This window comes from Strix uralensis, chromosome 7 (genome assembly GCF_047716275.1).
Source record: "Strix uralensis isolate ZFMK-TIS-50842 chromosome 7, bStrUra1, whole genome shotgun sequence".
NCBI lineage: Eukaryota > Metazoa > Chordata > Aves > Strigiformes > Strigidae > Strix > Strix uralensis.
Window position 1 is genome coordinate 19,166,228 of NC_133978.1, and position 12,868 is coordinate 19,179,095.

Here is a 12,868-nt window from a genome sequence, read left to right on the forward strand (position 1 = left end):
GTCCTGCACACCAGACCCTGCTGTGTTTCATCTACTGAAACTCTGTTTGATAGTATCCTACAGTGATAATATTCAGTTGCCATGTTGCATGCTTTCTAAACTGACAGTTAATGTATTTTCTCTCTCAAGTAGTGGAAGAATATTGTTGGTCCCACAAGGGCATGGTAGGTCAGGGTTTTGGCTCAGTCTGTGAGTCTAAAAGGCTTTGCACTTAGTAAAGCCATAAAGAAACCTCCAGCTGGCTGGATGCCTCTCTTAAAAACACAAGTGTGGCCTTATTCCGAAATGATGCTCAGGCAAAGTTGTGTATGCCTCAGTCTCTTGGGATGAGAGAGGAGTGGGAGGGAGGCCTTCACTGATGCTCCAGTGAAGCCAGGGAAGTCAGATCTTCGCATAAAAAATACAGGGAATTTAATCACTGATTGACTCAGAATCACTGTGAAAGGGTGGAATAAGACAGAGGAAGAGAGAAGGAAGGCAGCAAAGAGCTTTTAACTTGAGTGAAAAGAAAAATTAAGAAGGAGAGTAGAAATTTTCATTTCATTGCAAGCACAAAAGCTCCCTTAGCTGTTTGTGAACTATGAAATTGTGGAGCTCCATGCAGTGTTTTCCTTCTAGCAGCAGAGCACAGAGCTGAGGGTCTGCATTGGGAATGTTATGTACAGCTTTGCTTTAGTGCCTTTCTGGGTCAGTGACTCTCAAAAAATGCCACACAGAGCTGCTTTAGTTGTGCTTCCCTGAGTCAGTCTCTAAGTGCTGAAACTTCTCCCTGATCATAACCCAGTGTCCTAGAGAATCTGCAGGCTTTCTTGACTACTAATCTTAAAGCATTTACGGTGTTCCTTGAACTCAGGATGGTTGATCATGTGTACCTTTTTTCAGATGCCATTCTTCCTGGCAATTCAAACCACAGTCAGATTGTTGACTTCAGAAGACCAGGTGAAAGGATATGGCCAAGTCCTTGCACCTGTAGCACCGAAAGAATTGGTATTCCTCACATTGCTTTGGCACTACTATCTCAGTAGCCACAATCTGTAGTGTTGTCTCATGGAAAATAAAGAGAATTACTGGTTCATGCAAAGATTTTTTTCCAAGCATAATGAACAATAGGATTAAGCAGCTGCATCATTTATATTCTTTTAAAATGGCTTCATTTACCAGGTTGTTTCACCTCTGCATCCCAGAAAATGTAAAGGAAGAGGGATGGTAGATAGGGGCAAAACAGTGCATTTAAATATTCTTCCAGACAAGCTCATATGGTAGTGGAGATTTCTGTGGATGGATCAGGTATCTGTTTCCATTTGTGGGAAGGTTTGGTGACAATTTGAGCATTTATACAGCCACCGTCGGTGGCGATTGGGAGCCCCCAGGGAGGAGGAACAGTCTGTTCAACATTTGTGCATTCCTCACCAGCTGACTGCACCTGCAGCCTTCACCATCAGTGGCTGGGTATAGAGGCGTTTGGAAGGCAGCAGCAGTGAGGAGCAGAGCTTGAGAAAACTGTGGAAAGAGAAAGCAAGCTATCATACCTCAAAGTGTGGGAAAGATCCTGAAGATACCTGTCTGTTTCTGAGCATTGGCTAAGCTGAATTTGGGGCTGAACATTGGCTAAACATGTAAAAGGTAATTGAGTAAGAAGTTTTGATTTCTTCTTTCCCTTCATCCCCCTGAAAACATAAATTATTTTTACCTGTTTTCTCTATTTCCATATATGCAAATTTCCTTCCTCTCACCTACTGAAAAAGGCAAAATGCACCTAATTAAACAGGTATAGATACAGCAAATCTGCTAACAAATCTTACCCTTTCAAATTTGGCTTCAAAATACCATATTTATTCTTCCAGATTTGGATTTCATTCAGCTTTGTGCATTTGCATCCAGGAAGAAGAACTATATTTGTAATTTTTATTTGGTTTATTGGATGGAGTATCTCTTCTCATTATGTATCTTTTCTGTACAGCCAGCTGTGCTATGGCCACTTATTAGGCATCTTGGAAGTTACTACTATGAACCCCAAAGTGCATACAAGGAAAGCTCTTTAAACAGCACATTAGAACTGAATTATGGTCAAAACTCCATTTTCTTTATTGCAATGTGTCTTTACAGTCATATCAAACGTGGTTTGTACCTTTTATTTGAGTATAGATTATTGGCTTTATGGGTTTTCTCCTTTATAAAAAATGAGCAATGTTAATATTAGTTTTAATTAGTTCCTTGGTGGGGGTGAATCATAACTTGGAATTGAAGATTCATAATATTGTAGGCGCATTTATGAGGTTAAGTGAGAAGCTCTTTATGCATTGTTTTGCCCCCACACCATCTTAGATATTGGAGGAATCTCCTCGGCAATGTAGAGTGCACTTTGCTTTATGATAAAAGACAGGGATAAAAGTAAGCATAAGGAGCCTGAAGAGGCAACACTGTCCAGATCAAATATTGACAATGATAAATGAAAAACGTAGAGAAGGAATTACATGGACTTAAAGTCAGCAGGCTTCTGACTTAATTTGTTTTATTTAATGGAGGAATAAAATGAAAGAAATAAATGACCCACTTTTTCTTTAAATTCTCCATGGTAACTGTCAACTTCACTGTAAATTGGGGGTCACCATTTAGGCACAAAGCAGTTACATAGTTTTATGTTGACATTAACTTCATTCCTGTGGGATTTGGGCTCCTAGGTGTTTTCAGGCTGTCTGGAAACCTAACACATGATTGCCTTTCATTAATCTAGTTATTTGTTTGCTATTTTTTTCAAATGCTATTTTTGTTAAGATAATGCTTGCTTTATGACTGGTATAGGGGAGATAAGGCATTGCTTTGTCTGTGAGCCATGGTTTATTAGCACCAGCGAAAGATAGGTCCAAACTAGGTGTCTTTAATTCTTTTGGGTGCTCTGAATTTTGAATGCTTTGAGGAGTAGCTTAGACAAGCCATGAGCAGAATTGTTTTAAACGATCTGAATGGGGTGAAAGGTTTAAATACAGTGCTCTGCTACTTTAACCCAGTAATTCAGAGAATGCCTAATGCTATCAACTTAATTACAGCATTGGTATCAGGAGGCAGTGGCTCTGACAGGATGGAAACTGACAGTCTTTTAAGATATATCTATCTAATACATAACTGATCGTTTTTCCTTTTTCAAGATCATTCTTTGCTCATTGAGGAACAGTCAGAAACAAAGGGGCAGGGGATAGAGAGAATTGCAGCAATGGAAGCTCATCAGCTGAGAAAACTGTTTCCTTCCTACTCATGTGATGAAAGCAGAAAGCAAAAGAGAACAAGGAGAGATCTCTTCCTAATATTTTAGTTGTAGTCATTTCCCTTTTTTCTTTTACAAATTTATTCTCTTCACAAAGATGGCATGATTTTAGCTGCAAGGCTGCAACACTGGGTAGAAGGTTGTTACTGATATCTTTTTCCCCGTTGGCCTTCACTGCAATTGGTTTGCTTTTTTGCTTGTTGGGAGCTGATAGCAGAAGAGAAAAGGACAGAGGCAAAGACAGATAGCATTAACGGTTTTAACACTTCACTGCTTGCATTGGCCTTTCTGCAAAATCAGACTGCTGGAGCAGTCAGAGTCATGGGTGTTTCAGAGCAGCATGGTTGCAAGCAAGCACAGTCGTGCTGATGGCAGATGGGGTATGTGCCACATGCCCTCCGTGCCATGAATAGGCTTACAGGGAGGACTCCTCTCATTTGTTGTGTGCAGGCCAGGTGATGCCACATAAGGACATGCAAGATCTGAAGTAGGGCATTGATTGAATGATGAACCATGCTAAGCCCTTGGCTTTACGTTATTGAAGTGATGCTTCTCCTTCCTCAGATGCCTCTGCCTTTTTCTTCTCTTGTGAAAGCTGCTCTCGTGAATTATATTGAAGGCAACCCATCATACAAGAGAGAGGGGAGGAATTTAAGAGATCACTTACAGTACTTTGAAAATGAGACTGCTTTCTCTTATTAGAAATATGAATTCACTTAAAAGCTTCACAGGGTCTCGGAAACTGTTTCCCTTCTCAAACCAGTTCTGCTGGATGCACGTGAATGAGCCATAAAGGAGCTATATGTGTTAAAATAATCTGGTTTGATGGCAAACGTCCTTGATAAACTATTTCAAGTATATCCTTGCTGCCTAGTCTCCATTTCTTTCACTTCCTAGGAGAACCTGACAGGCAATGCTGTTTTCTCCATAGTGCTTCTTTCTTGAGCATTTGCAGTTTCTGACAGTGACTTTTTCTGATAATTGTTCCTCAGTTTTACTCTTTCCCACATAGCTCTATGTCTTTTCTCTTTCCCTTCTCTATGTACATTTTCCCCTCTCTTCCTGCAGTCTATTCATCCTGGCTCCCTGTAGCCACCAAAAGTCACCCCTGTCTTTGCTCTGTGTTGTCTTTGTGCATCTTTGACCTGTAAAGCTACACAGCTCTTTCAGTGATATAAAATATTTGTTATCCAGGAAGAAATGCAAGCCTCAGGTCCCTATAGTTTTTATTCTCTATTTTATTCTTTTACAGAAATTAACTAAAAATCTCCACCATTTACTAAGCAGGGCTTTCTAGTCTCTGCTCATGTGCCTGTAAATCTTTCCATATTTTGACCGTATCAAGCTACCTTCTGTGTTTTCCCAATGTATGCTTTATCATTATATATTTTCACTGTGCTTCTGATTTGGGCTTTTAAAGTTACTATTATTTCTAAACTAAGGACTGCCATGTTTCTCTGGTGTAATTATTACAAAGACATACAGAGTAGAACTGTTGTCTGTCTAGTGTGACTTGGATTATTTGCCCAGACTGAGATCTTCATGGGAAAATAGTTCTACTTGGTTGGGTTCCCCTGTGAATACTGTTCTTCAGACTAAGTGGACCCTGTTGCTTTTAATTTGTGTAAATATTAAGGTTTTTATGGTTAGAAAAACTAAGCACCCTTCTCATTTTTCTGAAAGCTGTTTTATCTTGTAATGGTGAAGGGGACCACACACATGCTCTAGTATGTGTCCTGGGCATTCCAGACAGCATCTGTTACACTCAGGTTTGACCTTTTTTCCGGAGTAAAAGGTAAAGTGAAACTTCCAGTGTGGCTGGTGTGTAAAGAAATGAAACTGTCAGGAATACAAATGTCATTGCTTATTGAGTCTCCATACGGCACACAGCCTGACTAATGGGAGCTCCTGCAGGAGCCTGCATGGCCAGCACACAAGCACCTGAGCTTTTCCACTCTACTGTTATGACTGGTAAATTTGAAACTAAATACAAACACAGAAAAAGATATGATGCTCCTAGAGTTAATGACACCTTTCCAAAATCCCTTAATTGTGTGCTATGCAGAGGTTTATTTCCATTAGTAAATGCTTTGATGCCTAGAGATGAAATGTGGTGTTGCCTTCTCTATTAAGTATTTGGGAAGTGGCGTTTAGCAGCTGTTGATAATGGTGGTAAGGTGCGCTTTGTACTGAGGGCTTTCTAGACAAACAAATCTGTTTGCGTCTCATGAACAACATAGGCAGATGAGTTTGTATGGGGGAGGTTAATGGGAAATTATTAGGCAAGGTTTTTGTCACCTCACTTGGCTTTCTGTGGAAACAACAGCGGTGTCATCTCTTTAGTGTTGCTTTAAACCACTCCTTTAGTTTAAGGTTCTTTAAAATAAATCTTGCAGTGAAATCCGATTTAGCCGATTCCAGTCATATTCTCCTGATGGAAAAATCTATCTGCTTGATAATATCACTGTGTTCTTTGTGTTTTGTCACTGGCTCCTTATCAATTATTGCATTCAATTTAAATTCCTTGTTACCCCATTCAGTTGGTGTTAAATTCTGCCTCCCCTGTGTTTCTATTTCTATTGGTTGTGACATGGCTTAGTGGAAAACTGTGGGACTGCAAAAGCAGGAGTTTCTTTACCTCATTGATACAACTGTTTCTGAGCTTCTGTAAGTGTGAGTAAATTGCATTTTTAAAATCTGAAGAGAGAATTATTTGTAACTCATTTTCCTCTTTGAGTGTCTCTCCTGCATTTGTGATCTGTTGATCCTTTTTTTTCAAGTGTGCTGTATTCTGGAGAGTAAAACCAACTAGACCAGAGTGATACTCCATCTTGGTCCAAGTCACCACTTTGGTAATAGTTTGCATCAGAAAGTGCAAAATATTTATTTTGCAGTAAAACATCAGGGGACAGCCAATCCCTATGGGAAACTTACATTAAATGCTATTAGTTGGATGTTGGTGTGTCTGCTGGTGTGGGTCTTAATGACTACCATGGGAGTAGTGGACATATGAGAGTCTTATCCACTGCCATCGTATAAATTCTACTCATAATTAACTTCCTAATTTCATTGGTTTTCTCAGTGAGTTTCACTGGATTGTCACAGTTCTTTGAAAAACATTTCTTTAGTTGTCTATTCTTTTACAGTGACATCAAACATTCACCCCTTTCGTAGTTCAGTTGTTTTGCTGTTGCATCTGGCTGTTTTGATGTTTACCCTGGTGTGTTGGGATCTGTGGAGGCAAGACTTGCAGGGCTTCTTGTTCTGCCTTCTCAAACTGTTTAGTGAAGAAACATAAGAATTATGGATCAAAATAAAAGAGGAAAGTTGTGTACTGAGGAAGGGTAGGTTCTTTCTTTCCTAAACTAATCTTTATCTAACCAGCAAAAAGGAAAAGAGAAAATTTTGCTCTTGTAAATTTGCAAGGAAGGCAGGGAGCTGGCTGCCCTTGGTTATATTTACAGACAGCGCAAGTGTGGTTCTTACTTGTTTACTAATTGGCTGTAGAGGTATTAAAGATTATTGGAAACTCAAAGGTCAGAGCTTTTGCTGAACTAAGGTCTGTGTGAGCTAGAAAGCTACAGGAGAGCAGTGGTGTATCTGAGATACAGCTGATGTGGAAGAGCTGCCTTTAGAGGCTGACAGGTATAGTAAAATTAGCCTTTTAGACCCGACCCTGTTCTAATCAGTGTCCTCCCTCAGGGTTTCAGTGACTCCACTGAGATGCTCTCACTAGTAAGCTGCTCTTACTGGTAAGCTGTGTGTGTCTGTGTACACACACAGAAGTTTCTTGAGCTTCAGTTAGCTTCACAAAGTACTTTAATCTCTGTGATCGGTAGCCAGCTAGAGGGGTGTAGGAAGGGTGTAACTCTGTCCTTCAGTGGTTTGTTTTTTGTTTCGCAGTATACCTAATGGTCCTGACTCTTTCAAAGGCTTTGGCAATAGACTACACAGACTGTCACAACACTGAAGTTTTACCGAACTGATTTAGCTGTGGCCAAGACTAAAGAAGGTAGCGTCTTACAGTTTGCTTTGTTTGCTGTTTCAAAGGCAACTATATTAATGAACAGATGTGAGAAATCTCATTAGGACTATGCTGGCAAGTCCAGTTCTCTCAGCTCATACTGCATTTGCCTGTTCTGTGAACTTTCTTTTTCCTTCGTGGTTTACCTCTAAATCTAGGTTCCTGGTTTGTTGGTTGGTTGGTTTTTTTTCCCTGTGCTTGTCATTTCTCATCTCGCCCCACTCTTTCTCACTCTTGCACAATTGAGCCTGCTGCAGTGCAACCCTACGTCATCAGCTAGTCAGTGCCAACAAGGCTGTTGTCACGGCCTCATTCTGTCCTCATGCCATGGTTAGGGTACTGTAATCATTACCTTGGTTCTGGAGAACAAAGGTGCTCCTGCTAAGTAAATGTTTACAAACACTGATGTGGAGGCTAACACTAGGGAAGAGAGAGAAGCACTGTTTAAAGTCTTGTTTCTTTTTTATTTATTTTAAAACAGAACGGTGTTCCTGAGAGAAGCAGCTGATGAGTATTTTTCCTTCACCAGACTGTGATCAGAGGTAAGTGCAGAATCTTTTGCATTTTTATGGGCTGACATCTCCAGATTTGGTAAGGGGAAGAGCTTACTTAAGTCCTTTTGAGTGGTCTCATATCAAAATAAGAGGCAAGGAATCAGGGAGGAGGAGGAGGCGGTTAGACTTGTATGCTGCAGTGTGAAGTTGCGCTCCTCCTTCCTCCCCTTAGAATGATTTGCAGAGGAAACAATTCCATGTGTCTTGTCTTCAGTTGCACAGTTGTCAGCATGAAGTGTCAAATGAATTAATTTGGATCAGAAAGGAATTTCTAATGCAGTTCCAGAGTGAGATAGGACTGGGTGGTTGCTTATTGCTAAATATTACTTTGCTTAAATGGAGTTATTACTTCCATACCTTGTGGGCAAAATTTGGGGCAATGTATCCATTAACTCTGCCTTTGAAATGGAATGTGAAGGATGTGGACTAAAAAGCTTTTAAAGTTTCAGATTTTATATTTCACAGAATCTCTGACCCATGCATAACAGCTGTAAGATCCTTTTGGGAATGACTATATTTATGTTGCTCCCAGCATACTGGAACTGCATTCATGAGTTATACCCACAGGAAATATCATAAATGTAATTAAAAATAGAAATATTGGGTTGGTCTAAATTCTGTGCTGAAGGAAGGGCGTCCTGCTTTTTTTCCGTCAGTTCTGTCTGGATGAATAGCGAGGGAAGGTAATTCTTGTGGAGTTTATTTAGGACATATGTTTGACTACTGCACTCTAATGTAGCAAAAAAGCACCAGTCCTGTCGAGGTGCCTGATGCAAAATGTTCAGGCTCCTGTGACATTTATGGATTTCAGGTGCTGCAATACTTGCAGAAAGGTCAATTCTGTTTTAAGAGTAAAAGTTCGTACAGTGAGTGCAGTAGAAGAGGCATGTGGTCAAGTCTTCCCTCCATTGAAGTTCCTAGATTTGCTTGGAAAGAACAGAGGTGATTTGGTTTTGTGTGTGTGCTGGGCAAGCCTGGTTGAAATACTTTTTCATGCCTGAAGAGTGTTCTCAGTTATATGGATATCTCAGATTGCTTTATATGAGCAGACTGTTACGGCTTCAGCTGTGCAGAAAATCAGAGAGCAAAAAAAGGGAGGCTGGAACTGCAAGCTCCTTATGCAAGTAGACTGGGTTTATAAAAAGGAAACTGCAGAAGCTGGTACTTAATGCTGTGTTCCAGTGTACAGAAACTCAGGTGGTGAGGAAAGGTGGACATGCTAAAATGAGGACTTCAGACTCTTTGAGCTCTACACATGCTTCAGCTCTAAACTTCTGTCTGTCAACCAGAAGCTGAACTTTAACCCTAGTTTTCCTGGAAAGGGATAGGCAAGTCCAATACTGTTGCCCAGATGAAAGTTTTCTTCAACGGATGGTCTCCATGCAGCTCGCACTTTCTTTTGGCAGCCCCTTCCCAGCCCCACTCACACTGCAGCTCTGTGCTTTCTCTCAACCATAGCCCTGAGTTTTCTGGAGATGTGTAGAGAAGGGTCCTCAGGCATTGGTTGGATAAAAGGATTTTGGAGGGTTGGAAAAGAGGTAGGACCTGTGTAGTTGGTGTGCCCCTGTTTTCATAGCTCATTTTTCCAGTGTGATTCAAATAATAAGTCTTGTCTCCTGTAAACTTTTTGTTGGCCATTTTGCAGGTGCAACTTGCAAAGACTAGTAAACAAGCAAAAATAACTTGAAACATGTGATGGGTTTTGTACTTGCAGTACATTGTTGTGAGTGGTAATAGAAACCAGGGCTACTTTTGCAAACTCAAGAGTAGAAACAGAATAAACAAAAACTTCTGATGGAGTAGAATGAGCGTGATGACCACATTAGCATTCTGTCCAGCTTGAATAGTTGCATAATTCTAGAGACACTTGGTGTAATATTCACTTGAGAAATTGATCAATATTTCTAAGTGAGAGAGTGAAAATATTAATGGAATGCTTCATATATTCTAATGTCAAAGGTACATGTGACATTATGGCTAAAAAGCAAAGGGAGAAGAATGCTTTGATTTCAGGTACAGCCACAGTAAATGGCCACTGCACCTTTGATTTTATTGACACAGAGGCTAGGAAATGGGGAAAGACAGCAAAAATGTAGAAAGACAGTAGATGGAAAGAGGACCATGGAGTAGAATATATAGGCAGGTAGGCCATGCAGAACCCATTTCACTGTACATGCAAACAGAGTTATTGGAAACTGTAAGTTATTGTTACTAATTCTAAAGTGGACTGTGGGCTTTCCTTGTGCTCTAACCCATAATTAGTTCATTCTTAGCAATACTTACTTATTGGTTAATAATGTTTCAATGTTTTCTGCAATGAGATGCCTGTGCCAGTAATATCCCACAGTTCAATTACAGAGAGTCAGCCACAAAATGCCTGCAGCTTACTTTCCAAGAAACCTTTATTTTCCTAAAAACCTTTATTTTCCTTTGAGATATCTCAACTCTATTCAGTTGTAGCAGAAGTAAAGGAACAAATAACTCCCTTTCTCTTTCATTATATTTTATCTTTTTCTGGTTCCTAACTGTGTCTATTTTGTTCTGTCATTCGTTTCTACTAAGGACTTGTTTACCAGGTGTTTCTTTGCAGTCACCAGTTCTTCATCTCCTTGTCTGGGGGCAGGTTATAGTAACCACTTCCTCTGAAACTTGTGGAATTGATCTAATCATATCGGTGAGGTCCTGTCATTGAAACATCTCCAGAAATATGCTGGCTTACTTAGATGGTGTGTCTTCATGACATCATGCTCATTTCTGTAACAGAGATGAGTTGTAGTGCTTGGACAGGATTTGGTCTTAAACATTTTAATTAGTTTATTGGACTGAAGTTCAAGAGAACTGGCAAGTTAGTAGTGAATTTTTGCCAGTTACTGTTTACATCATTTTTAAGGATTGGCTGCTGCTGAAGATGAGCCTGTTGAGTATTAAAGATGAATACAAAAATGAAATGTCTCAAATTGTAGGCACTAAGTCTAAAGACTACGTAAGGCTAGCAACCTGCATAGCAACACCTACTAACCTCATTATCCTTTCCTCTATATAAGCTTACTTTATGCGCAAGTGGGCTTTGGAGATCTTCTGTGAGATAAGAAATGTGAGCACAGCTGAACAGAGAGAAAAACTTAATTACAAAGCAGAAGGACATGACTTAAGGTGCTCTGGCAGGGGCACTTTCCTTTCCTCTGAACGTATCATTTGTTTGTCAATTGAATGGCTTAACTCTGGCGCTTTTCACCTCTCTCACCATGCATTTTAAATGAATATAATCTTATGGTTGGGAAGTGCTGTGTTCAGTACATCAAGAGCTTTTTTTCTACTTCGAGGAGGAAGAGGTAAAGTAACAACATTACCATTAAGTTTTCTCCTATAAATGCAAACATGTTCTTCCTTTCTTTCACCTTCCACAAAATTATTCATGTACTTATATATTACAAAACTCTGTTCATTTCTCAGATTATATTTACTGTATTTGGCATTAAAGCTGCTGATCCAAGGCCATCACCAAACTGCCAAGGTCAGTCCTAAGGCCATGCTTAAAGGCTTGGAATCAACTTAGGTTGTGATTATAGACAACTTGGAGGGCTTCCCAGAAAGGACCTGTCCAGCCAACAGTTACAAGAGATGAATATTGTTTCCATTGATTTTTAAATCTGTTCCTGCAACCACTGTGCACTGGCCTCCTGTCAGGGCACAGCAAGGGCCAGGAGCTGAGGCAAGCCAGGAGGCAAGGGTGACCCCAGTGCAGACAGTGCACACAGCGATGGGGCATAAACGCACGGGGTCAGAGCATGGCAGGCAGAGCTGGGTGCTAGTAACAGCGTCTCTTGACAGTCCCAGGCAAGATGGAGCAATAAGGCTCCCTCCATCCAGGAGTTTAAAAGACCGGGCTGGAGACAAAGCTACAACATGGGTCTAGAATCCACCCAGGAGACAGGGCTGGAGGCAGCACTGGGTACAAGCTAAAGTGTACGTATGAGGGGTCTCTTCAGGAGACAAGCTACCTACAGCCTAAGTCAATCCAAGAGACAGGGCTGGAGGCAGGGCTGCAGACAGGTACACTTACAGCAAAGTTCAGGCAAAGAGCAAAGGCCCAGGCCTGAGCGCAGATGGGGATGCTGGACCATGGGCAGAGCGGTGCGTGCATGGAGGTCCCATGTGAGACTGGTCTGTGCCATTAAGGGCTGATAGTGCCCTCAGGGTCCTGACACCTTCAGCTCCTTAATGGAACAGATGAAAAGTTGCTTGCTGTGTATGCTGTCATCTCTCACAAGTTTTAATGCTATAACTGGTACCTATAACAAAGTCCCTTTGTTTCACTGAAGAGGAAGAAAAACGTTTTCCCTCACATGCTTATTCTGGCCCCAGAAATTCTTGCCAATCCTCAGATAGGCGCTTCATTCCAAACAGGGAGGGTGATGGCTCACTTGTCTCCTGATGTAAGGGACAGAGGTGTGGTTTTTGTTTGTGTCCCCGCCCACCCCCATCAATCCCAAGGTCAACTACATCTAGACTTTCTCAAGAACCACTCTTGTTTTCTATTTCAGTGGCAGGGGAAAAAAAAAGGATAATATGACATAGATGTCTTCAATTGGATTTCAGGTAGGGTAGATTTTACCAGTGACAACATAAACATTAAAGCCAGCTAGAAGTTTACCAAAATCTGTGCAAATAAAATGAGCTTAGTGGATCTGAACAGATTGTACCTACACAAGTCTGCAGGGTCCCTTTCTTTTTCTCAACCCCCCATCCACGCCTCAATTCTGGCAATGTTCACATGGTTTCTTACACCAGAAAGCTGTTGGGTTTAACGGTAGTCTTCCTTGTGCTAGGGAGTGGATCTCAGCTAACCTCAGTTAAAGGGGAAATTCAGGACAGGAAGCTGTTCCTCTGTTATCAAACAGGTACTGGCTGGGTTGAATGCATCCTTAAATCTTCTCCTATCCCTTCTGTGGCTACTAAAGAGGATGAGAAGTTTTCTCTCAGCCCTTGGCGATCCCCCAAAAATCTGCTTTGTGTCCAAGTATCTTT

General features: G+C 40.9%; 1 protein-coding gene across 5 annotated transcripts in view; it reads left to right on the top strand.

Annotated features, from left to right (window-relative positions):
* Nucleotides 1-12,868, top strand: part of NDST2 (N-deacetylase and N-sulfotransferase 2) — a 140,141-nt gene that overhangs the window by 80,046 nt on the left and 47,227 nt on the right. For 3 of the 5 annotated variants that reach the window (XM_074874636.1, XM_074874638.1, XM_074874637.1), the window contains one exon: nt 7,768-7,828. The gene's annotated coding sequence lies outside the window, so the exon portion shown is untranslated. Of the gene's footprint in view, nt 1-1,604; nt 1,624-7,204; nt 7,275-7,767; nt 7,829-12,868 lie in introns of those variants that run through there. The other 2 variants (XM_074874640.1, XM_074874639.1) reach the window with 2 other exon arrangements.